The sequence below is a fragment of the Rhinatrema bivittatum genome, chromosome 3 (assembly GCF_901001135.1).
Source record: "Rhinatrema bivittatum chromosome 3, aRhiBiv1.1, whole genome shotgun sequence".
In the NCBI taxonomy this organism is placed as follows: domain Eukaryota; kingdom Metazoa; phylum Chordata; class Amphibia; order Gymnophiona; family Rhinatrematidae; genus Rhinatrema; species Rhinatrema bivittatum.
Window position 1 is genome coordinate 495352874 of NC_042617.1, and position 26233 is coordinate 495379106.

Sequence of the window (26233 nt, forward strand, 5' to 3'; positions counted from 1 at the left end):
CCCGGTTAAATGGAATTTTACCCCTTCTTATCCATGACGATCAGACAATTTTGTCAAAGGGTGGCAGGGGGTGTGCAATATATGGTGACTGCTGGCGGTCCTTAATTACCAACCGTCAGCAGAGGCCTTGATCCTGAGTCTAGATGCAGAAAAGGCATTTGACTCCTTATCCTGGGAATATATGTTCTGGGCCCTGTGATGCTATGGATTCTCAGGGGCATACCTACACTGGTTGGAGACCCTTTATCGTAACCCTAGCGCCTCTATTTTGCTTAATGGGGAGCACACTGAACCCTTTTCCTTGTATCACGGGGTCCGGCAGGGGTGCCCCCTCTCCCCACAGCTATTTGTGTTAGCCCAGGAACCCCTGGCCATATGGATGAGGAGTGATCCAGGATTTACTGGGATTAGTGTAGATGGCTACCCCTTGAAGACTGCTTTATTTGCTGACAACATCCTTTTGTTTGTGGGACGGCCTTGCACCAGTGTACCTCTCATTATTAACTTTTTTGATCAGTTCCGGCTGTGGCGGGGCTGACCATTAATTATGGAAAGTCTGAGGCTTTAGCTCTGAATGCTCATCTGCCGGGTTCCTGGGACGGCCCTTTTCCCTTTCAGTGGGCCCCCAACAAGATTAAATATCTGGGTGTCTAGGTTCCAAGGCACTTGGGACAGCTTTATGAGTTGAATATTACCCCGTGTCTCCTTAAGCTCCGGGCGCAGCTACAGATGTGGACTTCTCTGCCACTCTCCCTCATTGGTAGGAGTGCCCTTATCAAAATGGTGCTTGTGCCACGACTTCTTTACTTGATGCACATGATCCCTTGCTGGTTGAAGGCAGAAGACCTTCGTCAATTCTGCACTAGTTTACAGAAGTTGTTGTGGCAAGAGAAGAGGGCTGGGTTGGCATATATAGTCTTGGAATGTCTCCGGTAGCAAGCCGGGCTTAATTTGCAAGATTTCAGGCTCTATAATGTGACGTGTCAGATGTGTTACGTAGGTGAATGGATTATGGGGACCTATTGTTACTGTGCACCGGGGATGTTAAATAAGATGCCTCAATCTAGCTCCCCCTTAAGTATCATTCAGCTGTGCCCGGGGCTGCGGGGCACCATGGTCTATCCCAGAATATTCCTACACCCCTGTATACGAGCTTGGAGGTGGCTGCGGAGACAGTGGGGACTGCGGGGCACAGCCTCCCTCTTCCTGCCCTTTTTTGGGGAATATGAGTTTTGTGCCGGTGCGGGACAGTAGAGCTGTTTTCCAGGCCTGGGCTGATAATGGGGTGGTGTATTTATTTCATATTTTAGAACCGGACTCCCACATCATCCAAGATTTTACTACGCTGGCCCGCACATTTCGGCTACCTGCCAAGTACTTTTACGCGTATCTGCAGGCCCGCCATTACCTCCAATCTTTTTCTTGGTCTATGGAAGAATTGACAACCGAAACTGCATTTGGAACCAAAGTCTTTAACATTGCCTGCCTCACTTACACGATTACTGGTTGGAAAAAATTAGCTCAATTGGACAGGCAGGACGACTGCAGCATTTTATGACCCGTTGGACAGCCCTATTGGGTACACTGCTTGCCCTGAATTATCTGAAAGGATGTTTTTCGGCCCTTTATCAGTTGCTGCCTGATGTGGGTCTCCATGAGGTTCAATTCAAAATTCTTCATTATATCTACTATGATGATGTTCAACGGTTTTACATGAAGCTTACTAAGTCCCCTTTATATAGTAAGTGTGGCGCTGCTGAGGGCCACGTATATCATCGCCTGCTGATGTGCCGAGTGGAACCCTTTTGGAGATCAGTTATTGAGGTCATTAATAAAAGTACTGGTTGTGTCATCTCTAACACGGGTCACCTCCTACTGGCTCACCAGCAAACAGGCCAGGTTCCTGGTAAGCTTTGCAGGGTAATGTTTGATAGGGATGTGAATCGTTTTAGGACGATTAAAATTATCGTCCGATAATTTTAATATCGTCTTAAACCGTTATGGAACACAATACAATAGAGATTCTAACGATTTATCATTATAAATCGTTAGAATCGTGAGCCGGCACACTAAAACCCCCTAAAACCCACCCCCGACCCTTTAAATTAAATCCCCCACCCTCCCGAACCCCCCCCAAATGAGTTAAATAACCTGCGGGTCCAGCAGCGGTCCGGAACGGCAGCGGTCCGGAACGGGCTCCTGCTCCTCAATCTTGTTGTCTTCAGCCGGCGCCATTTTCCAAAATGGCGGCGAAAAATGGCGGTGGCCATAGACGAACACGATTGGACGGCAGGAGGTCCTTCCGGACCCCCGCTGGACTTTTGGCAAGTCTCGTGGGGGTCAGGAGGCCCCCCACAAGCTGGCCAAAAGTTCCTGGAGGTCCAGCGGGGGTCAGGGAGCGATTTCCCGCCGCGAATCGTTTTCGTACGGAAAATGGCGCCGGCAGGAGATCGACTGCAGGAGGTCGTTCAGCGAGGCGCCGGAACCCTCGCTGAACGACCTCCTGCAGTCGATCTCCTGCCGGCGCCATTTTCCGTACGAAAACGATTCGCGGCGGGAAATCGCTCCCTGACCCCCGCTGGACCTCCAGGAACTTTTGGCCAGCTTGTGGGGGGCCTCCTGACCCCCACGAGACTTGCCAAAAGTCCAGCGGGGGTCCGGAAGGACCTCCTGCCGTCCAATCGTGTTCGTCTATGGCCGCCGCCATTTTTCACCGCCATTTTGGAAAATGGCGCCGGCTGAAGACAACAAGATTGAGGAGCAGGAGCCCGTTCCGGACCGCTGCCGTTCTGGACCGCCGCTGGACCCGCAGGTTATTTAAGTCATTTGGGGGGGGTTCGGGAGGGTGGGGGATTTAATTTAAAGGGTCGGGGGTGGGTTTTAGGGGGTTTTAATGTGCCGGTTTTGCGATTTTTAGATTTTTAGATTTTTCACGATTTTTCACGATATTTTACCCCCCCAAACGGCAACAATACGATTCCCTCCCCCTCCCAGCCGAAATCGATCGTTAAGATGATCGAGGACACGATTCACATCCCTAATGTTTGAATGTCTAGCGCAGGGTCAGGAACCTTTTTGGCTGAGAGAGCCATAAACGCCACATATTTTAAAATGTAATTCTATGAGAGCCATACAATATGTTTGAAACTAAATACAAGTAAATGTGTGCATTTTATGTAAGATCACACTTTTAAAGTACAATAAGTCTCTGAAAATATTACACCAGGCCTTAAGACACCAATACATCTCCTATTAGAAAAACGGACCAAGTCAGGCTGCTATAGAGTCCTACACAGAAACTACACGCCAGCAGAAAACCTCACCTGAATCACGTGCTGTCCCTCACCTAACATAGAATAAAGAGACCAAAACGCATAACAAGAAGCATGCAGAAAAAACTGAATTGGAAACTGCAACAAGCCAGAGTCTCTGTATGCAGTGTAACAAAAGAAAAAAGAAACATCACCCATCCTTATAAAACAAATCAAGAAATATAAAATCATCAGCAGTAAAACTGTACTAACAAAAAGAACATATTTCGAAACAGCTGATGAGTGGAATATCCAATAATTAAAAACTCATATAAAACATTTCCAGATACCAACAAAATATTTCAAAATAGCAGACACAAAGACCCAATAATGAAAAATAATAAGGATACAAAAATTTTTTTGCTCTGCATACCTGGGAACGTTTGATATCCAGGTGTCCTGAGATTGTTCTGAATTAGCAGGAGGTGCGGTGGTTTGCTTGGAACTTTCTCCTCTCTCAGTCACATACCAGCGCTCTCTCTCACACTGGCTCTCAATGACACACCTATACACACATGCTCTCAGTACTCACATATACACATGTTTTTTCTCTCTCACTTATATAGGCTCTTAATTACACATTTACACACATGCTGTCTATCTTTTCACGCTTACACACACACACAAGCTTTCAATCACATAAATACATGCTGTCTTTTTCTCTCACACACAGACTCTCATTCACATGCTTACAAACATGTCCTCTCTTTCTCTCATTTACACACAGGCTTTCAATCACATACTCACATGCTCCCTCACCTAAATCAGCTCTCAATCACACACAGACACACATGGTCTCTCTCTCTCATTTAAACACAGGCTCTCAATCACATACTCCTCCCAACGCTAACCTCTTCATTTTCAGCCCTCGAGGCGGAGTCCCATCGGCCGCGGTTGAACCTCTTCATTTTCCTCCGAGCCGCGCTGCAGTCTTCTTTTCTTCGGGCCGATGCCGAGCGCACTAGCGTGGCCTCTTCTTGCCGCACACACACCCGATACTCTCCACTTCCTCTTCCGGGCCGCAAGGGGGGGGGGGGGGGCGGGAAGAAGAGAGCACGCCGGTGCTGCTGACTCCAGCTGTCCTGCCGCGTTCCGCCCGGGCTGACAGCATTTTAAGCCCGGGCGGAGGAGGACCGGGGAGCAGCTGGGTCAGCGGGGGACTGGAAAGTGTGGCGACACTTGTCCGCGAGCCAGATGCAGCCCTCAAAAGAGCCATAACTGGCTCGCGAGCCATGGGTTCCCGACCCCTGGTCTAGCGGTTATGTTGCCGTGCCACACCATCTTGTCTATTTGGACTGATCCTCTGGCACAGCCTTCAATTGATGTGTGGATTGGCAGAATGGCCTCACTACTCCAGATGGAATATAAGGACTTCTGCTCTGGCAAGAGGAAGCCGGACAAGATCTATTGTGCCTGTTGGAATGCATGTTATGCATTGTTTCCTCCCACTCTACAGACTGAGCTTAGCAATAATGGCTATAGACCCCGGTGGTGTTAAACGAGATTCAGAGGGGGGAAGGGGGTGGGAGGTTTGTATGTGGTGTGCTTGAGATATGAATGGGATTGCTTGGAGTTTGTTCTGTGGGGTGGGGGTGCTGGGAGGGGAATGGATGTAGGACATAAAAGTAAAACCAGGAATGCTGTACTGTTAGTTTATGTGCAACGTTTCTAGTGTACACTGTTCCTTTTTGTATTATGTTCTTTATATCCCATGAGTGTGTATCGTCTTCCTGCTAATAAAAATTATTTTGAGAAAAAAAAAAAGAAGTCACAAAAGCTTTCATTTCTACAAATTATTTAACATTATAAATGTATCATCTCTTAACCTGTATACTTTCTTACCCCTGGATTCATCAAAATGCTATAATTTTTGCATGGATATCAAAAAGGGGTGTGACTATGAGAAAGAGAGAATGAGAGGAGAGGAGAGAGAGAGAGAGAGAGAGACTCTTTGTAGGCTATTGTTGTGTCCGTCGGTCACAGACGGCTGTGCCCTCTCTGCCTTACCTCTTTTCTACCTCTCTCCTTTCCTTTTGGAATGATGGCTGCCTCTGCTGCTGTTTCCAGAACCCTCCGGTGTCCCCGGACTGGCATGGGCGATTGAGTTCGCCATGTTTCCTCCTGAGGCCTCCTAGGGTGCGCGCACGTGTTACCCGCACATTTGAATACATCATGGCAGGAACCTCAGGGGCGACCCCACTGCATGACGTCACTACCTCTGGGTACTTAGCCTCCACTCACCAACTGTGCTATGAGTTAGCAAGGATTATGGTCCAGCTAATTCTAACCGCTTCTAAGCTGTCCGCTTGGAACACCTCCTACTATCTCTGGGGTATTCGCTGATTCCGAGAGCTCTGGGTACCCGCTCCTAGGGGCCCTTTCACTCCTATCCACCCTCCGGGGTTTACCTTGCTCTAATACTCTGGACACCTGATTCTCGGGGGTCTTTTCTGCTCTCTCTCCAGGTACCCTACCAAAAGGAAGTTTGGGCACTCAATCCTTGAGGGCCTATCCGCTCCTACATCTCTTGGGTATCCTGCACCACAGACCTCGGGTCCTACCACCGACTCGATTATTACAGAGGAAGTTTCTGCCTTGGCTACAGATATATACCAGTGAGTACCTCTACTCTTCAAGTCTCTCTATCTGCTTCACCCCATCAGATTCTCGGCGTACTCCACTTGTGGACCACTACCAAATCTGTCTCCACCTTACATTCTCCTAAGACTGGGCTCTCAGGTTACCCCACTCCACAGACCGCTACCGGACCCACATCTCTCAGCCAGGATGAGAGCTATTTGACACCTGACTATCCTGTATCTGGCTTGGAGCCTTTCCTAGAGGTATCCAGAGTTTACAAGTGCTGCCCTCTCCGCGAACAGCACCATCAGCTGTACAATAAAGCTTCTTTTCTCTGTGTCCGCTTACTCAAGAGTTCAGCCTATCTCTGTGGTTCTCCACGGGGCAGTGGCATAGCCACGGGTGGGCCTGGGTGGGCAGTTTCCCACCAAATTTGGACCCAGGCCCACCCAACCAGAAGAGGCCGCTGACCCAGCTGCTCCCTACCTAAGCGAAATAGGTCCTCCGCCCGGGCTTAAAATGCTGATGGTCCTGGCGGAATGCAGCAGGACAGCTGGAGTCAATGGCACTGGCATGCTCTCCTCCCCCCCCCCCCCCCCCCCCGCGGCCAGGAAGAGGAAGTGGTGAGCAGCAGGTGCATGCGCAGGAAAAAGAGACCTTGCTAGTGTGGGCAGCATCGGCCTGAAAAAAAGAAGAGAGGCACGGCCTTGAAGGATGAGCAGCGTGGCTCGGAGAAAAATGAGGAATAATGTCAACCCCCATAGCCGATGGGACTTCTTTCTCCATAAGGGCTGAAAGTGAAGGAGATTGGTGCTGCCTTTAGAGTTGGACGTGGAAGAGGCTGCTGCTGCTGCCACTAGTTGGGGGGGGGGGGGGGAGCGTGAGTGAATGAGCAAGCATGTCTGTTTGAGATCCTATGTGTGTGTGAGATAGCATGTATGTGAATGATTGAGAACCTGTATATGTGAAAGAAGTTCATGTGTGATTGAGAGCTGATTTAGGTGAGAGATAATGTGAATATGAGATTAAGAGCCTGTGAGTAAATGAGAGAAAGAGAGTGAGCATGTGTGTCTGTGTGTGAATGAAAGCTGGTTTAGCTGAGGGAGTATGTGATTGAGAGCCTGTGTGTAATTGAGAGAAAGAGAGAGAGCATGTGTGTCTGTGTGTGATTGAGATCTGCTTTAGGTGAGGGAGCATGTAAGTATGTGATTGAGAGCCTGTGTGTAAATGAGAGAGAGAGAGAGCATGTTTGTAAGCATGTGAATGAGAGTCTGTGTGTGAGAGAAAAAGACAGCATGTATGTGTGTGATTGAAAGCCTGTGTGTGTAAGTATGAAAAGATAGACATCATGTGAGTAAATGTGTAATTAAGAGCCTATATAAGTGAGAGAAAAAGCATGTGTCTATGTGAGCGATTGAGAGCCAGTGTGTGTGAGAGAGAGAGAGAAAGAAGAGAGAGGAGAAAGTTGCAAGCAAACCATCCCTCCTCCTGCTAATTCAAAACAATTTCAGGGCACCTGGATATCAAACGTTCTCAGGTATACAGAGCAAAAAATTTTGTATCCTTATTATTTTTCATTACAGGGTCTTTGTGTCTGCTATTTTGAAATATTTTATTGGTATCTAGAAATTTTTTATATGATTTTTTAATTATTGGATATTCCATTCATCAGCTGTTTTGAAATAATCTGTTCTTTTTGTTAGTATGGTTTTACTGCTACTTATTTTATATTTCTTGATTTGTTTTATAAGGACTGGTGATGTTTCTGTTTTTCCTTTGTTACACTGCATACAGAGACTCTGGCTTGTTGCGGTTTCAATTTAGTTTTTGTCTGCATGTTTCTAGTTAAGCATTTTGGTCTCTTTATTCTTTGTGATTCAGGTGAGGTTTTCTGCTGGCGTGTAGTTTCTGTGTAGGGCTCTATTGCAGCCTGACTTGGTCCGTTTTCCTAATAGGAGATGTATTGGTGTATTAAGGCCTGGTGTAATATTTTCAGTGTTGCCTTTTCTTAGGTAAGGCGGTTACTGTTTAAGTGCTGGAAATTGGTGCTGTTTTGGTGTGGGATGGTGACTATTTATGCAATTTATGTCCAGACAGAATACATATCTTTTCCTTGTGTCATTCTTAACAATAAAAATAATACTGGACCTTTATTTTTTATTTCCGCCGTGAATTGTAATGAGCACTGTGTCACACATGTGAGCATGGTCTGTCAGGTGTGTCAAGATGGGGAAAAGGTTGAGAACCACTGCATTAAAGAGTCAACATGGCAGAAGTAGGACTTTGGCTGTGCCTAATGAAAAAGCCCTATGTGTGTGTGGGGTGAGAATGGGAGCCTGGGTGTGCATCTCTGTGTGCATAAGAATGGGAGCCTGGGGGGGTGAGAGAGTGAGAGCTTGTGTGTTAGGGAGTCTGTGAGAGAAAGCGTGTGTGTGTGTGTGTGTGTGTGTTTGAGGGAGGAAAGAAAGAAGACAGTAGGAGAAGAGAGACACTGAAAAGGAATTAGGAAATGAGTGACAAGGTAAAAATGGGAAAAAGAGACCAGGACCAACTGATTAGAAAAGTACAAAGATCAGACAACAAAGGTAAAAAAAAAATGATTTGGGGATTTTAGCAATTGGACTATGCCATCTTTGGGAATGTGCATCTTATATTTTTTAATTTGGCTCTTTCTTCAGTATTCCACTGTTCAGAGTCTAGTTTCTCGGGCTTTCTATGTTGGTTTTGTCTGCGTGTTTCTGTTTCTAAATTGTAGTCTCTTATTTCTATATTAGGTAAGGGTTGGTCTCTGTTTTGCCTGTGTGTGTGTGTGACTGAAGTGCAGTATTTCTGCTTGCGTGTAGTTTCTCTGTAGTAGTCCAGCTTATTCTGTTACTCTGATAGGTGATGTATTAATGTTCTAGGGTCTGGTTTAGTATTTGCATTGCTGTTTTTTCATAAGGTTGCTGTTATTTGAATCCTGAGAGTCAGTGCTGTGACTGTATGGTATGTCAAGGTTCTAGATGTCTCTTTGCAGGAGTTTGTATTACTTCACAAAATAGCAGTGGAGGGATTATTTTGCTGAGGTGACACCAGAATTTGAATATTCTTTTTTTCATGTTAACATAAGAACATGCCGTACTGGGTCAGACCAAGGGTCCATCAAGCCCAGCATCCTGTCTCCAACAGTGGCCAAACCAGGCCATAAGAACCTGGCAAGTTCCCAAAAACTAAGTCTATCCCATGTTACTGCTGCTAGTAATAGCAGTGGCTATTCTCTAAGTCAGCTTAATTAATAGCAGGTAATGGACTTCTCTGCCAAGAACTTATCCAATCCTTTTTTAAACACAGCTACACTAACTGCACTAACCACATCCCCTGGCAACAAATTCCAGAGTTTAATTGTGCATTGAGTGAAAAAGAACTTTTTCCGATTAGTTTTAAATGTGCCACATGCTAACTTCATGGAATATCCCCTAGTCCTTCTATTATCCGAAAGAATAAATAACTGATTCACTTTCACCCATTCTAGATCTCTCGTGATTTTAAACACCTCTATCATATCCCCCCTCAGCCATCTCCTCTCCAAGCTGAACAGTCCTAACCTTTTTAGTCTTTCCTCACAGGGGAGCTGTTCCATATGAACTGCTCTTCACCTGTTCTGATGTTAAATGCTGTTTTATTGTAGTTATGATGATTTCTGGCTTTCTGCAAAGAGGATTCATGAAACAATGCATTCTTTTTTTTTTATTACATGATTGCATCTGCTTGTTTGTTTGCTTTTTACATGATATACGTGTGCATTTATAAACTGCAATAAATATAAAATTAATTAAAACAGATTAATAAGGAATCTTAAGTGCTGGAAATAATTGAGGTAAAATATTTTAAAGTTTCATGCATGATGCATAACGGCTGTTGCAAACTACTTAGAAAGCCATTGTAGGGTGCAGTATATGGCATTATTTATCAATAAGAATACAACTAGTAGGTCTCAGACCTGAATGCCTACAGCCCAACCATGTTACCCTTATGCCCACACAAAAATCAATTCTGGCTATGCCACTGCCACAGGGCCCCTCCCCATGGGAGAAGTCATCACCACAAGGACAAAAGACCACAAACATGCCTCAAACACAACAGCTATCATAGTAGTCAACTATTTATATCACTATAGGAGGGCCAGCAAGTATCTCAAGGTGAGGTTTTGGTAGTGGTGTAGGGTTTTGGGGCCTGTTTTACATGCAGAGAGAGACGTATGAACAGCACAGAACACCTCAGTGAAGATTTCACATCATTTAGAGTGAGGAAAGTCACACAAAGATGAGATTTCTACAATGTTCTCTCACCCTAGCTTGATGGACTCTCTACTAGGGTACTATCAAGCTAGGGCGAGAGAACATTGTAGAAATCTCATCTTTGTGTGTCTTTCCCCACTCCAAATGATGTCACGACTTCACTGAGGTGTACTGTGCTGTTTGTATGTCTCACGTTGCATGGAAAACAGGCCCCAAAACTATACACTTCCACCAAAACCTCTCTCCCTTTTCCCCTCATTTTCATTAAACCCCTCCCCAATCCCACCCCTTTGAATAAATTTACATTCACACCACACATTGTGATAAATATTATGGGCATTAAAACCATAACATACTTTGATGAATGACCCTGCTTGTTTTTTCAATTTATTATTTTTGATGGTCTAGTGATGCCCTCTTTATATTTTCTTGCCCAGGGGACAGTTCTAGCTGGGGGGTTAGTTCAAGTGGTCTAGCAAGGAGAATAACAAGGAATTAGATGGAAAGGTAATTTTATGTCACAGATGCTGATATTTAGCTTCTGAACTGTGGTTAAAGCTAACAGTATAACTTTTCCCATTTATCCTTATTTTGATAATCAGCCATAATTAACTGTTTAAAAGTGCTCTTCTTAGAAGCTACTCTGGAAGTTTTCTCACTTAACAGTGACCTCTGTTGCTAATATTATCATTTAACTTGGGAAGCAGTGCCATATCTCCTGATCATATGTCAGAGCTTCCCAAATCCATCATGATCACCCCACTGCCAGTACAGACTTCAGGATATTCATAAAGAACATGCATGAGATAAATTTCCATATGCTAGATATCCAATGTATGCAAATTTATGGAATACATAGTATTATGGATATGATGAAAACAGCTGGAAGAGAGTTACTATGGAAGGTTTAGGAAGCTTTATTATAAATACTGGTAGCTTGGGTTCTAAAACAAAAGGAGCTCTGGGTGAATTGTTAAAGGTGCCCTCCCCCAACTGGTCCTTGGCATGGAACTGCAAGGGATATGTGCACATTTTTCCAGCATCTCCTTAATTACTTTTTACCTTCTTCTTTCAGCATCATTTCCCCTGTCTCTTAACCTCCCCATCATCTAAATTTCCATCTTTGCCTCTTAACCTCCTCATCTCCAGCATCTGCCTTCCACCTTTTCCTTTCTCTTCTAGCATCTCCCTCTTGCAATCTCCCACTGCTGCCACTGTAGCTGCCCATCCCTCATGTTCCCTTGCTTTCTGACCTTCAAGATCAGCATATAAGTATTGATCCATGAGTTTTGAACATACTCTCAGAGCCAGCAGTGACAGAGAGAAGCAGCAGTAGTAGTGTCACAACCACCCAATTCTCCCCTCAATCGCCTCCTGGGAACTGGTCTGGGTCTGCAAAACTTGTGGTGCAGCTGATTAAGAGGAGCCCTCCTCAGCCACACCTGCATGCACCACAGGGAACAGTGTTGATGTTGATCCTGGCCAACACTGTGCCACCTTGCATGTTGCCCAGGGTGAATATCTTGCTTGCCTTACCCTAAATCCGGCCCTGAATTCTGGTACTAGTTTTGATTCTGCAGTTTATGTTAGTTGATGATAGCTAACAATCTATATGTAAAGCACCTCAAGCATAAAAAAGTGCAATAAATCAGGCTAATACTGAGGTTTGATATTGAAACATCAACAATCAAGCTTAAAAAAAAGAAAATTTGCAATGTGGTGCATTTATAGCTCAGGTGTTGCGGTCCCGAGTCGGGGCCCGGGACCTCCACTCACCGCCGCCCCAGTCTGGACCACCGCCACCCTCCGAGAGGCCTGCACAGGCCTCAGACGCGGCGCTCCTACTTCGGAGGAGAAGCCGGCGTCTTCCCGCGGCTGGCCCCTCCCCCTAGGTGCATGCGCACGCGCTGGGGCTCTGGATTTAAAGAGGCCAGCGTGGGAAAACACAAGACTGCCCCAGATGACATCAGACACTGCGGAGCTATTTAAACCCTGCAGCTGGAGCCTTCCCTTGCCTTGCAACAAGGTTCACTCCTTGGAGTAGTTTGTTGCGTTCCTGATTCCTGCTGCTTCCTGACGTCTGATTCCTGGCTTCTGACCCTTGCTTCGTCCTTTGACTCCGTCTTCTGCTTCTGCCTCTTGTTCCAGCATTGTCCTCTGATTCCTGCTCTTGACCTCGCTTCGACTCCGACTCTGATTCTTGCTTCTGTCCTGGGTATTGGCACTGACATCTGACATCTGGCTCCTGACCTTGGCTCATCCCTGGACTCCGGCTTCATCTTCTCCTGCTGCAACTGATATACGCTCATCTGCCACCTAGGCCTAAGTCCCAGCGGCTCGGGTCCTCACGGGATCCTCCCGGGGGGGCCGCGGGATTCCTAGGGTGAAGTCTCTCCCGACCTTCGGTCGTCGTGTCATCTCGAGGAACTCCTCCTCCCTTGGTCGCATAGGGTTCATCTAAGTCCGAGAGGTCCTGGATCCTATGGGCGCCTCCTGGGGGAACCTCGGACTTCCAGAAGTGAAGACATCCTCAAGCCTCTCTTCAGTGCCGCCTGCCGGCCGTCCCATCACTGTGGGCATATTCCACCTTCACCCGCAGGGTTTGGCTGGTCCAAGGGTCCACAACCCCAACAGATTGCAAGGCTATGGACCCGGTGGATCTCGCAGGCCTGAAAGCCATCCCGGGCATTGCTCAGAAGCTGCAGCAGCAACAGACTTGCCTCGACATTCTGATGGCAACAGTACAGAGATTAGCGGACCGTGTCAACAGAGCCACCACCGCCAGTCCCTCGGTACCAAGAGCTGGGCTCGTTTCCGGGCCCAGCATACCAGTACAGATGCCTGCACCTTCGCATTATTCCAGGGACCCAAAATCATGTCAAGGGTTCCTAAATCAGTGCTACATTTGCTTCAATCTGCTGCCAGCCCAGTTTCCCACAGACCAGGTCAAGACGAGTTACATTATTTCCCTGCTGGATGGGAGGCCCTTGGCTTGGGCCTCATCCCTCTGGGAGTTCCTGGACCCTCCCTGGGCCAATTTGGTTCAGTTCGTCAAATCCTTTCAATGGGTCTTCAATTAGCCTTCCCGAGGTCCCACGGCCTTGTCCGAATTACTCCAGCTAAGGCAGGGGAACTGCCCCCTGGAGGAGTACATTGTGGAGTTCCAGACCCTTGCCACCGAGCTGAATTGGAGAGCCGATAGCTTGCACGGCATATTCTTGGAGGGGCTGTCACCACGACTTCAGGACGAATTGGCGGCCAGAGACCTCCTGGATGATCTCAACAAACTTATTGATTTGGCTGGTTGTGTGGACCTCCGCATTCAGCGCCGATTCCGGGAGAGGAGATCTACTCGGGGATTTGCTGTTCTCAGAGCCACACCTCCTCATGCCAGGTAATCTCCTCCTGCTCCTCCAAATTCCCAGGGTGAAGAACCCATGCAGTTGGGCCGAGGTCCCATTTCCCAAGAGGAGAGGAGAAGGCGTCGGTCCCAGGGCCTGTGTCTCTACTGCAGAGGCAAAGGGCATTTTGTGTCCCGTTGTCTCGAGCGTCCGGGAAACGCCCAAACCTAGAGTCTATTGGGGAGTTAACTGTAGGGAACATCACCTCAACCTCCCCATGTAATGTTCCGGTAACCTTGGGCCTCTCGGAGGGGGGTTTTGACACCCTAGTCCTGCTTGACTCTGGAGCTGGGGGAACTTCATCCTCCGAGACCTAGTACAACAACTCCAGCTTGAGATCCAACCTCAGGAACCACCCATATAAATGTCCTCAATTCAGGGGACCCCACTTCCAGGTACCATCTCCACTCGGACTTGCCCACTTACGCTAATTGTCGGCCTCTTACATATCGAGGAGATCTCCCTCCTCATTTTGGAGAAATCCATACCCCCCGTTGTCTTAGGCTTGCCATGGCTGTGGAAGCACTCACCTGTGATTTATTGGGACTCCCTCCAGATTATGTACTGGGGTCCACCTGCTTCAGTGAGTGTCTATCTGCCCATCCTCAACCATTACTTCCACTCTTAAACGGCGCCCCTAGCGATACACTGCAGTACCACACCTTCCGAGACGTCTTTTCTAAGAGAAAGCCGACTACTACTCCCCGAGCATCGGCCCTTTGACTGTGCTATCAACTTGATCCGAGGCTCCACTCCACCCCGCGGACGGGTATACCCGCTATCCCTCCTGGAGACCCAGGCCATGTCCACTTATATCAAGGAAAACTTGGATCGAGGCTTCATCAGACCATCAAACTCTCCAGCCAGTGCCAAGTTCTCTTTTGTAGGCAAGAAGGATGGGTCTCTTCGACCCTGTATTGACTACCACAGCCTTAACAGCATTATATGGCATAATCGCTATCCACTTTCCTTGATTCCTGAACTACTGGATCGCCTACAAGGAGCCAAAGTCTTCACTAAGTTGGACCTCTGAGGGGCATATAACCTGGTGAGAATACGTCCCAGAGACGAGTGGAAGACCGCGTTTAACACAAGAGACGGCCATTAAGAATACCTCGTCATGCCTTTTGGTCTCTGCAATGCCCCGGCTGTGTTCCAGAACCTCATGAATGAGGTACTCAGAGAGATGCTGCACACCTCAGTGATTGTTTACTTAGATGATGTGCTTATATACTCCAAGGATCTAGAGACTCACCGCCAACATGTTTGTCAAGTACTTCAGAAACTGAGAATCGGCTTTATGCCAAGTTGGAAAAATGCCAATTTGAACAACAGTCACTACCCTTCCTAGGGTACATCATATCCTCCGCAGTCTTCCATATGGACCCCAAGAAGGTCGCCACTATCAAGAACTGGCCTCAACCGGTAGGAATTAAGCACTACAGCGCTTCCTTGGCTTTGCCAACTTTTACCGGCAATTTTATCCCACACACTACTCCAGCCTTCTGGTTCCGCTGACGGCCCTTACCAGAAAGGGTGCCGACGCCAGGAAGTGGCCGCCCACCACCAAACAAGCCTTCCAGGAACTCAAGAACGCCTTCCTTCACGACACCTGCCTTCGACACCCGGACCCTCATGCCAATTCATTGTAGAGGTTTGATGCCTTCCGATGTGGCGGTCGAGCCGTCCTTAGCCATCTATCCAAGAATGGTAAATTACTACGATGTTCTTATTATTTATTTATTTTAAATTTATTTTCTTTATTTATTTAAAAACTTTTCTATACCGTCGCTAAGTTATATACCATCGCAACGGTTTACAAATAGGCACATAGACTAAGGTAAGTAATGTAGGATATCGTACATTCTAACAGTGCCAATAAAGTTCGGTTACAATTTCATAAATAAAATCATTATTTGAGTAATGTTGGTCAAGTCCAGGTATATTATTGAGTTACTATGCTTTGAGATATTACTTCTTAAATGTAGGCTTGAGTAAATTCATTCTAATCTGCATTACCCTGTATTTTCATTCTCTACCCTCCACACTCTTTAGTGAAGGCTTTTTTAAAGAGCCATGTTTTTAGATTTTCTTAAAAGTTTTGAGATTATTCTGTAATCTGAGTTCAGGGGGCATCGTGTTCCATAGTATGGGCCCAGCCAATGATAAAGCCCTTTCTCTCACTTGGGTTAATTTTGCTGACTTTACTGAAGGGATTGTTAGTAGTGCTTTATTTGCTGAGCGGAGATTTTTTTGTGGAACATGTTCTCGTAAGGCTGTGTTTAGCCAGTCTGCTTCTTTATCATATATTAGTTTGTGTATGGTGCATAAGGCTTTGTATTTTATCCTGTATTCAATGGGTAACCAATGTAAGTCTGCTAGAGTTTTGGTTATATGGTCCCTCCTCTTTTTTCCCGTCAGTATTCTGGGTGCAGTATTTTGAAGTATCTGGAGTGGTCTTATCGATGTGCTTGGGAATCCTAGTAAGAGTGCATTGCAGTAGTCAGTGCTAGAAAAGATAAGTGTTTGCAATACTGTTCTGAAGTGGGCAGGTGTGAGAAATGGTTTCAATCTTCTGAGGACCATAAGTTTTGCGTAGCCTTCTCTACTTTATATATATGTGTTTGTTTCAGGTTGATTTCTGGGTCCCATTATTACTCCCAGATTCCTGACATTTTTTGGCAATCTCAATTTTTTTGTTATTTCTTAGGGTTATTGGTGTTTGAATTATTTCAGTATGTTTTCTCTCAAGGTGAAGGAATTCAGTTTTGTCAATGTTGATAACCAGTTCCATTTGGTTTAGTAGTTGTTTAATTATGTCTAGGTACATGTTAGCTAGACTTAATGTTTTTTCAATTGTGTCGTCTATTGGTACAATTATTGAATGTCGTCTGCGTAAATGTAATGTATTATCCCTAGGCCTGCCAGCAGATGACATAAAGGTAGCATATATATGTTAAAGAGGGTAGCAGACAGCGCTGAACCCTGAGGTACTCCTGTTTCAAGTTTACATTTTTTCTGATAATGTGTTTTTTATCTGGACTTGAAAGAACCTGTTGTTTAGGTAGGATCTGAACCAGTTTATTGTTTTGTCACATAATCCAATTTCTTCAAGTCTTTTTTGTAGTATTTTGTGGTTTACTGTATCAAAGGCTGCAGATAAGTCGAGCATTATAAGGATGTAATGTTTACTGTTATCAAAACCTCTTAGTATGTTGTCTGTTAGTGAGAGAAGTAATGCCTCAGTGCTGTAGTGTTTTCAGAAGCCGTGTTGTGAAGGGTACAGTATGTTATTATTGTTTAGGTAACTTTTTCACATAAGTTTCCCCCCACAGAGAGAAACTAAGGCATAGGGGACAAAGAATTACTGGCCATCAAACTAGCCTTTGAGGAATGGTGCCAATGGTTGGAGGGGGCCCAACACCCAATTGTCGTTTACACAGACCATAATCCATTATTCTAGCCATTTACACAGACCCCAGCCATTATTCTAGGGGACCTGAACCTTCACATTGACCGCCTCCCACAAACCCAGCCTGCGAAGCATTAATGACCTCACTGAGCACCCTAGGTTTTCAACAAGCTGTGGCTAGCCCTACACACAAGGCCGGCCACACCCTCAATGTTATATTTACCAACTCATTTATCCAAACAGACCTACCCCACTGCACTCCTATCCCCTGGTCAGACCACTACCGGATCGATACGTGTTGCACAATTAAGCACCCCCCAACTACATCTCACTGCAAAAAAATGATATACTTCCAAAAACAGGGTCAAACGGAGGACATCATTAATGCACTATCAGAAGATCTCAATAAATTAGACCTCACAGACGCCGACACAGCCTCCTCATCATGGTTCCAAATTACAAGCAACGTTGCAGAGAAACCCTGCCCCATATGAACCAAAGAAATCAACACAGAAAAGATAAACAAAAACCATGGTATACACCTGAATTAAAATCAATGAAAACTGAGCTCTGCAAAACTGAAAAGGAGTGGCGCAGAAACCAAAATCCACAACATTAATAAATTCAAGTCATTACTCCACAACTACCGCCAAACCACTGACAGAGCGAAGAAAGACTATTATGCTGCGAAAATCCACCAATACCAATTCAACCCACGCGCACTCTTCCAATACGTCAAAAGCCTCGTCACTCCTCCAGTCAACACAAACTCAAACAACGATGATGAATCAAAATGTGAGGAACTAGCCGCTTACCTCAACAACAAAATACAATCTATTATGACTCGCTTCAATTCGCACACTACTGCCTAACTCAGCTTTAAATCCCAGCAACACCCACAATAACAACCCCCATCTTACTGCCCTATCAACGTCCTCCAACCAATCATCTCCTGCTACTCATAAAAACTTCGAAACAAAGCTTACAAATCTTGAGACTACTTCTTATATAGAAGTAGAGTCAATACTAAAAAAAATTAAACCAGCGCTGCCTCCCGCAGACATAATGCCCACTAAAATACTACTCTCAATCCGCACTACAATAGCAAAACCCATCGCAAAGATACTCAACAAATCGATTTCATCTGGCACAGTTCCTTCTCAACTCATGCCATCCTAAAACCTACCCTTAAAAAATCAAACCTAGATACCTCTGACCCAGCGAACTATCATCCAGTTTCGAACCTCCCCTTCCTATCCAAAATAATGGAAAGAATCATCAATAAACAACTCACTAGACGAGCATCAATTACTATTCCCATCTCAATATGGATTCAGAAAGTACCACAGCTCGGAAACGCTTCTACTATCCGTATCAGAGTCACTCCTAAAAGCTCTAGACTCTGGCCACTCATACATTCTCGCCCTCCTAGATATATCTGCCGCCTTTGACACGGTAAATCACAACACCCTCATCACTCGCCTCACTGAAATAGGAATCACCGGCAATAGGACCTACAGTGTTAAAAGTGGACGATGCGAATCTAAGCCAAGAAGCCTCGCACAAGGAGTACCCCAAGGATCCTCATTTTCCTCAACTCTGTTTAATATTTATCTCACACCTCTCTGCTGGCTACTCTCAAAACTGGGTTTTCAACACTTCATTTACGCAGATAATGTACAGATCCTCATACCTATTACCAATTCTCTCTCAAATGCCCTGAGCACATGGAACACGGCCCTCACAGAAATTAAAAAACTACTTACTGACAACTATTTGGCTATTAACACCAACAAAACTGAGATGCTCATCATCATTGAACACAACTGTACTATCCCAAGTCTGCCCTCCTATTGCACAACAAGTCCGCAGCCTTGGCATCATCATTGACAGCAATCTTACATTTAAAAAATTCATCTCTGACACGGTTAAAAATGGATTTTTTAAGCTCAAAACACTAAAGCGTATCAAACCTCTCTTACACCCATATGACTTCCGCACAGTACTGCAAGCAACAATTCTGTCAAAGCTTGACTACTGCAACGCACTACTATTAGGCTTACCGAAAAACACGTTACAACCATTACAAATGCTACAAAATGCAGCTGCCCGCATACTTACTGACACATGCCGCCACAATCACATCACTCCCGCACTCCAGTCTCTTCACTGGTTACCCATTGCATCCAGGATCATATATAAATCCATAACACTAATACACAAAGCCATCCATAACTGAAACATGCTATAGTTCTCCAAACACCTGTACTTCAAAAAGTCAAACCGACCAACCAGATCCCAGCATCAAGCCAGACTGCCGATCCCCTCTCCTAACTGACCAAAACATGCATCTACAAAAGAACGAGCGCTCATCATAGCTGGAACCACAATATGGAACAGTATGCCCTCTGAACTGTGCCAGAAACCTTGCCACAGAAAATTTAAACAAAACCTAAAAACCTGGCTGTTCAAAAAAGCCTACCTTTGACTGACTGGAACCCACACAAGCCATATACGTCGCTGTTGTAACCTCCCCCAGTTTCACACTCCCTCCCTTACCTTTTTGTCTCCCTTACCCCTTTGTCCACGAGAAAAGCTCCCTAATAGATATTTCTTCATGTAGTTTAATTTCGTTATCCTTGTTACCCTACGTCTATGATATTTATTCTCCTAGTTTTCTGTCTTCTACGTCTCCCTACTCAAGCCAGTGGTCCTTTCTCCATTCAGACCAACCTCCGGAACCATCTGTCCTACTACTGCTGACAAGGCAACACATATACGGTGAAAGACGTCTTGGATGTTCGTTTCCATCGCCATAAGTGGGGAGTACCTCCTGTTCTGGGAGGGTTATGGTCCCGAAGAAAATTCCTGGGAACCTTCGTCGCATATCCTGGAAAGGGTCTCCTCCGCCAGTTCCATTTGGATCACCCAGCCAAACCAAAACCCCCGGGAAGGGGGCATAAGAGGGGGGTACTGTTGTGATCCCGGGTCGGGTCCTGGGAGCTCCACTCCACCGCCGCCCTGGTCCGGACCACCGCACCCCTCCGATAGGCCTGCCACATGTCCTCAGACGCAGTGCTCCCACTTTGGAGGAGAAGCCGTGTCTCCCCGCGGCTAGCCCCGCCTCCCTAGGCACGCACACACGCTGGGGCTCTGGATTTAAAGGGGCCAGCGTGGGAAAACACAAGACTGCCCTCGGATGACATCAGACGCAGCAGGGCTATTTAAACCCTGCAGCTGGAGCCTTCCCTTGCCTTGCAACAAGCTTCACTCCTTGGAGTAGCTAGTTGTGTTTCTGATTCCTGCTGCTTCCTGACATCTGATTTCTGGCTTCCAACCCTTGCTTCATCGTTCGACTCCATCTTCTGCTTCCGCCCCTGGTCCCGGCATTGTCCTCTGATTCCTGGCTCTTGACCTCGCTTCGTCTCCGACTCTGATTCCTGCTTCTGTCCCGGGTATTGGCTTTGACGTCTGACTTCTGGCTTCTGACCTTGGCTCGTCCCTGGACTCCGGCTTCGTCTTCTCTCGCTGCAACTGGTATCCGCTCATCTGCTACCGAGGCCTCTACTAAGTCCCAGCGACTCGGGTACTCACGGGCTCCTCCCGGGGGGGGGGGGGGGGGGGGGCCGCGGTCTTCCTAGGGTGAAGTCTCTTCCGACCTTCGGTCATCATGTCTTCTCGAGGAACTGCTCCTCTGGCCCTTGGTCGCATAGGGTCCACCTAAGTCCTAGAGGTCCGGGTTCCTATGGGCTCCTCCTGGGGGAACCTTGGACTTCCAGCGGTGAAGACATCCTCAAGCCTCTCCTCAGTGCCGCCTGCCGGCCGGCCCATCACTGTGAGCATATTCCACCTTCACCTGCAGGATTTGGCCAGTCCAAGGGTCCACAACCCCAACATCAGGGGCTTTCCAATGAAACTTAACTCATTGGCATCAAACAAGTTATATACCAGGAGTTCACTGGACAGAAAGAACAGAATAACATAGTCAGACTGATTATGATACAAAAAGAGGAATATATACAGCTAAGTATTTTTGTAATAATTATTTATATATCAGGGTTTAAGAAAAGTGTTTCATTAATTGGTCATGCAGTTATTTTCCATTCTTGAATTAAGTTTTAAATTGAGGTACATAATTGTATTTTTAAAATTAAATCAACCCAAACTTCTTTATTATGTTATTCCTTCAAGTGAATAAGAAAAGAGCATAGTTTTTAAATAATTTCTCCTGAAAACATGGAGTTCCATATTCAGCTGCAATCTGGATGAATAACAGGCCGATACAGTACAGTGCGTTCCGTCGGAGCGCACTGTTAGCCTGCTCTTGGACACGCGTTTTCCCTTACCCCTTATTCAGTAAGGGGAGGAAAACGCGCGTCCAACCCGCGGCACCTAATATCACCCTCAACATGCAAATGCATGTTGAGGGTGATATTAGGTATGCGCGCAGGATAAAGAAAGTAAAATGTGCAGCCAAGCCGCACATTTTATTTTTCAGAAATTAGCGCCGACCCAAAGATCGATGCTAATTTCTTCCGGCACCGGGAAAGTGCACAGAAAAGCAGTAAAAACTGCTTTTTTACTGCTTTTCTGTGCATGATATTAAGTTGGAGGGTGCACAGAAAAGCAGTAAAAACTGCTTTTCTGTGCACCCTCCGACTTAATATCATGGTGATATTAAGTCGGAGGTCCCGAAGAGTAAAAAAAGTAAAAAAAAAATTTGAATTTGGCTGAAAACTGGACGCTCAATTTTGCTGGCGTCCAGTTTCCGAGCCCGTAGCTGTCAGCGGGCTCGAGAACCAATGCCGGCAAAATTGAACGTCGGCTGTCAAACCCGCTGACAGCTGCTGCTCCTGTCAAAAAGGAGGCGCTAGGGACGCGCTAGTGTCCCTAGCGCCTCCTTTTCCCCGTTTCTACCACGCCACCTAATTTGCATACTGCATCGCGTGCACCGGTGAGGGGCCGGTGAGCGTGCCGGGAGAGCGGGCGTTCGTCCGCTCTCCTGCGGACTTTACTGTATCGGCCCGTAAGTTAGCTGGATAAATTTATCAGGATAACTTATCAGGATATACAGTGGTGTGATTGTATCACTGAATACCCCTGGATAACTTAAAGTATATTTGTCTAAATGTAGACCTGCTTAGTGGCTAAATTAGTCAGATAAATGTGAATATCAACATTTCTACTAAATTAGCTAGATAAGTAGCCAACCCTGGAACACCCTATTCTGCCCACTACTTAGCTGGCTATCTAGCCAAATAAATAGTTATCCAGTTAAGTGGTGGCTGTTGAATGCAGCCGATATTGAAACACAGCCATTTAGCTGGATAAGTAGCACTGAATATCAAGTCCAAGGAGAAAAAGTTATAATTCTGGAGTATGGTTCTATTACCAGACGTTGCATGTTACAGGCTGGCGGATTCACATTTTTTCTTATGTCATTTAATTTGTTAACAATTTCTTCTATCATTCTTGAATTCTCAGTTGACAAATCTTCAAACTCTATTGGTTCATCCTGAAATAGTAAAATGACATGATAAGATATTTTTTCTGTAGCATTAATTGCTTTATTAGATCTGTTTCACAGAAATCAAAGTCAATAAACAGGTTGCAGTCATCAAGCTAGCATGCAGTGTTTCATCCATCCAGTCACTGGGCAGCAGTGAAGGGCAATCTAGCTGATAATTCACTATTAATGAAGTTGTGTGGATGTGGGGGGGAGGCACTCACGCTGCCTCTACTTGTGGGTGCAAGCAGTATATTCAAGCTTTTGCTCCTGTGCAAATATATATCAACATATTGTTTGCCTTTCTTCACAGTTTCTGATTGCTGCAGCAGCTATTCTTAGAGTGAGAGGATGTGATAGAAGAGAAGCATAGCTGAGAGAGGTTGCTTTGAGTAACTACTTGCAGTGTGACTCATGAAAGGAGTTTGATTGGAGGGACTATTGATGAACCTAGCAGAAGTGGCAACAACAGCTGGGTGAAAGCAGGATTTTGCACTAGGTAAAATCTCAGGGTTTGCCTAACTTGCAAAAGTAAATTGTATATATAGAGGGAAGTATGTTAGAGTTGTAAAATAAAATGTTTTTCGTATGTTACATTGCTAGAAGTAAATTGTTTGCAGTGTACATATGTTGTAAAAGTGAATTGCTTGCAGTGTGCCAGAGCCAATTACTTGATTGAAGGTAGTTCAATTACGTTTGTTCCCACCTTCCCAACCACCAATTATGATCTGCCCACATCTTATATCTTCATACACAGAGTGGTTACCATAATTTGGGGGAAGATTTCATTTCATTACTATGTTTCTATGTTAAGATGGAAACTGGATAAAAAGAGCCAATTAGTGCTGTACATTAACAAATACAAAATCAAATCTGAACATAATTTCACTAAATTGTAAGTCAATTGAAAATCACTGGGAAACAGAGTAAACAACAAAATAAACCAAATAAATGTAAGGAACAAACATGGTTGGGAAGGAGGGGCCGCTTGGCAATAGTGATCATAATATGATCAAATTTGAATTAATGACTGGAAGGGGGGACAGTATGCAAATCCACGGCTCTCATGCTAAACTTTCAAAATATATCAACATATTGTTTCCCTTTCTTCACAGTTTCTGATTGCTGCAGCATCTATTCTTAGAGTGAGAGGATGTGATAGAAGAGAAGCATAGCTGAGAGAGGTTGCTTTGAGTAACTACTTGCAGTGTGACTCATGAAAGGAGTTTGATTGGAGGGACTATTGATGAGCCTAGCAGAAGTGGCAACAACAGCTGGGTGAAAGCAGAATTTTGCACTAGGTAAAATCTCAGGGTTTGCCTAACTTGCAAAAGTAAATTGTATATACAGAGGGAAGTATGTTAGAGTTGTAAAATAAAATGTTTTTCGTATGTTACATTGCTAGAAGTAAATTGTTTGCAGTGTACATATGTTGTAAAAGTGAAATGCTTGCAGTGTGCCAGAGCCAATTACTTGATTGAAGGTAGTTCAATTACGTTTGTTCCCACCTTCCCAACCACCAATTATGATCTGCCCACATCTTATATCTTCATACACAGAGTGTTACCATAATTTGGGGGAAGATTTCATTTCATTACTATGTTTCTATGTTAAGATGGAAACTGGATAAAAAGAGCCAATTAGTGCTGTACATTAACAAATACAAAATCAAATCTGAACATAATTTCACTAAATTGTAAGTCAATTGAAAATCACTGGGAAACAGAGTAAACAACAAAATAAACCAAATAAATGTAAGGAACAAACATGGTTGGGAAGGAGGGGCCGCTTGGCAATAGTGATCATAATATGATCAAATTTGAATTAATGACTGGAAGGGGGACAGTATGCAAATCCACGGCTCTCATGCTAAACTTTCAATATATATCAACATATTGTTTCCCTTTCTTCACAGTTTCTGATTGCTGCAGCATCTATTCTTAGAGTGAGAGGATGTGATAGAAGAGAAGCATAGCTGAGAGAGGTTGCTTTGAGTAACTACTTGCAGTGTGACTCATGAAAGGAGTTTGATTGGAGGGACTATTGATGAGCCTAGCAGAAGTGGCAACAACAGTTGGGTGAAAGCAGGATTTTGCACTAGGTAAAATCTCAGGGTTTGCCTAACTTGCAAAAGTAAATTGTATATACAGAGGGAAGTATGTTAGAGTTGTAAAATAAAATGTTTTTCGTATGTTACATTGCTAGAAGTAAACTGTTTGCAGTGTACATATGTTGTAAAAGTGAATTGCTTGCAGTGTGCCAGAGCCAATTACTTGATTGAAGGTAGTTCAATTACGTTTGTTCCCACCTTCCCAACCACCAATTATGATCTGCCCACATCTTATATCTTCATACACAGAGTGTTACCATAATTTGGGTGAAGATTTCATTTCATTACTATGTTTCTATGTTAAGATGGAAACTGGATAAAAAGAGCCAATTAGTGCTGTACATTAACAAATACAAAATCAAATCTGAACATAATTTCACTAAATTGTAAGTCAATTGAAAATCACTGGGAAACAGAGTAAACAACAAAATAAACCAAATAAATGTAAGGAACAAACATGGTTGGGAAGGAGGGGCCGCTTGGCAATAGTGATCATAATATGATCAAATTTGAATTAATGACTGGAAGGGGGACAGTATGCAAATCCACGGCTCTCATGCTAAACTTTCAAAATGGATAAAATTTGATAAAATTTGATAAAATGAGAAAAATTGTTAGAAAAAAAACTGAAAGGAGCAGCTACAAAAGTAAAAAATGTGCAAGAGGCGTGGTCATTGTTAAAAAAAATACCATTCTAGAAGCACAGTCCAGATGTATTCCATACATTAAGAAAGGTGGAAAGAAGGCAAAACTATTACCGGCATGGTTAAAAGGAGAGATGAAAGAAGCTATTTCAGCCAAAAGATCTTCATTCAAAAATTGGAAGAAAGATCCAACAGAAGAAAATAGGATAATGATGTTAGGTTCCATATTAGGAGCTACCACCCAGGAAAAAGATCTAGGCATCATAGTGGATGATACTTTAAAATTGTCAGCTCAGTGTGCTGCAGCAGTCAAAAAAGCAAATAGAATGTTAGGAATTATTAGGAAGGGAATGGTTAATAGAACGGAAAATGTCATAATGCCTCTATATCGCTCCATGGTGAGACCACACCTTGAATACTGTGTACAATTCTGGTCGCCGCATCTCAAAAAAGATATAGTTGCGATGGAGAAGGTACAGAGAAGGGCAACCAAAATGATAAAGGGGATGGAACAGCTTCCCTATGAGGAAAGGCTGAAGAGATTAGGGTTGTTCAGCTTGGAGAAGAGATGGCTGAGGGGGGATATGATAGAGGTCTTTAAGATCATGAGAGGTCTTGAACGAGTAGATGTGACTCTGTTATTTTCACTTTCGAGTAATAGAAGGACTAGGGGGCATTCCATGAAGTTAGCAAGTAGCAACATTTAAGACTAATCTGAGAAAATTATTTTTCACTCAAACGCACAATAAAGCTTGGAATTTGTTGCCAGAGGATGTGGTTAGTGCAGTTAGTGTAGCTGGGTTCAAAAAAGGTTTGGATAACTCCTTGGAGGAGAAGTCCATTAATGGCTATTAATCAAGTTTACTTAGGGAATAGTCACTGCTATTAATTGCATCAGTAGCATGGAATCTTCTTAGTGTTTGGGTAATTGCCAGGTTCTTGTGGCCTGGTTTTGGCCTCTGTTGGAAACAGGATACTGGGCTTGATGGACC

The 26233-nt window shown here is 44.8% G+C and overlaps 1 long non-coding RNA gene across 1 annotated transcript in view; it reads right to left on the minus strand.

Annotated features, from left to right (window-relative positions):
* Window positions 1-22371: 22371 nt before the first annotated feature.
* Window positions 22372-26233, minus strand: part of LOC115088133 — a 125454-nt gene continuing 121592 nt past the window's right edge. The window contains exon 3 of the long non-coding RNA XR_003855707.1: window positions 22372-22496. This is a non-coding gene — a long non-coding RNA (uncharacterized LOC115088133). The remainder of the gene's footprint in view (window positions 22497-26233) is intronic.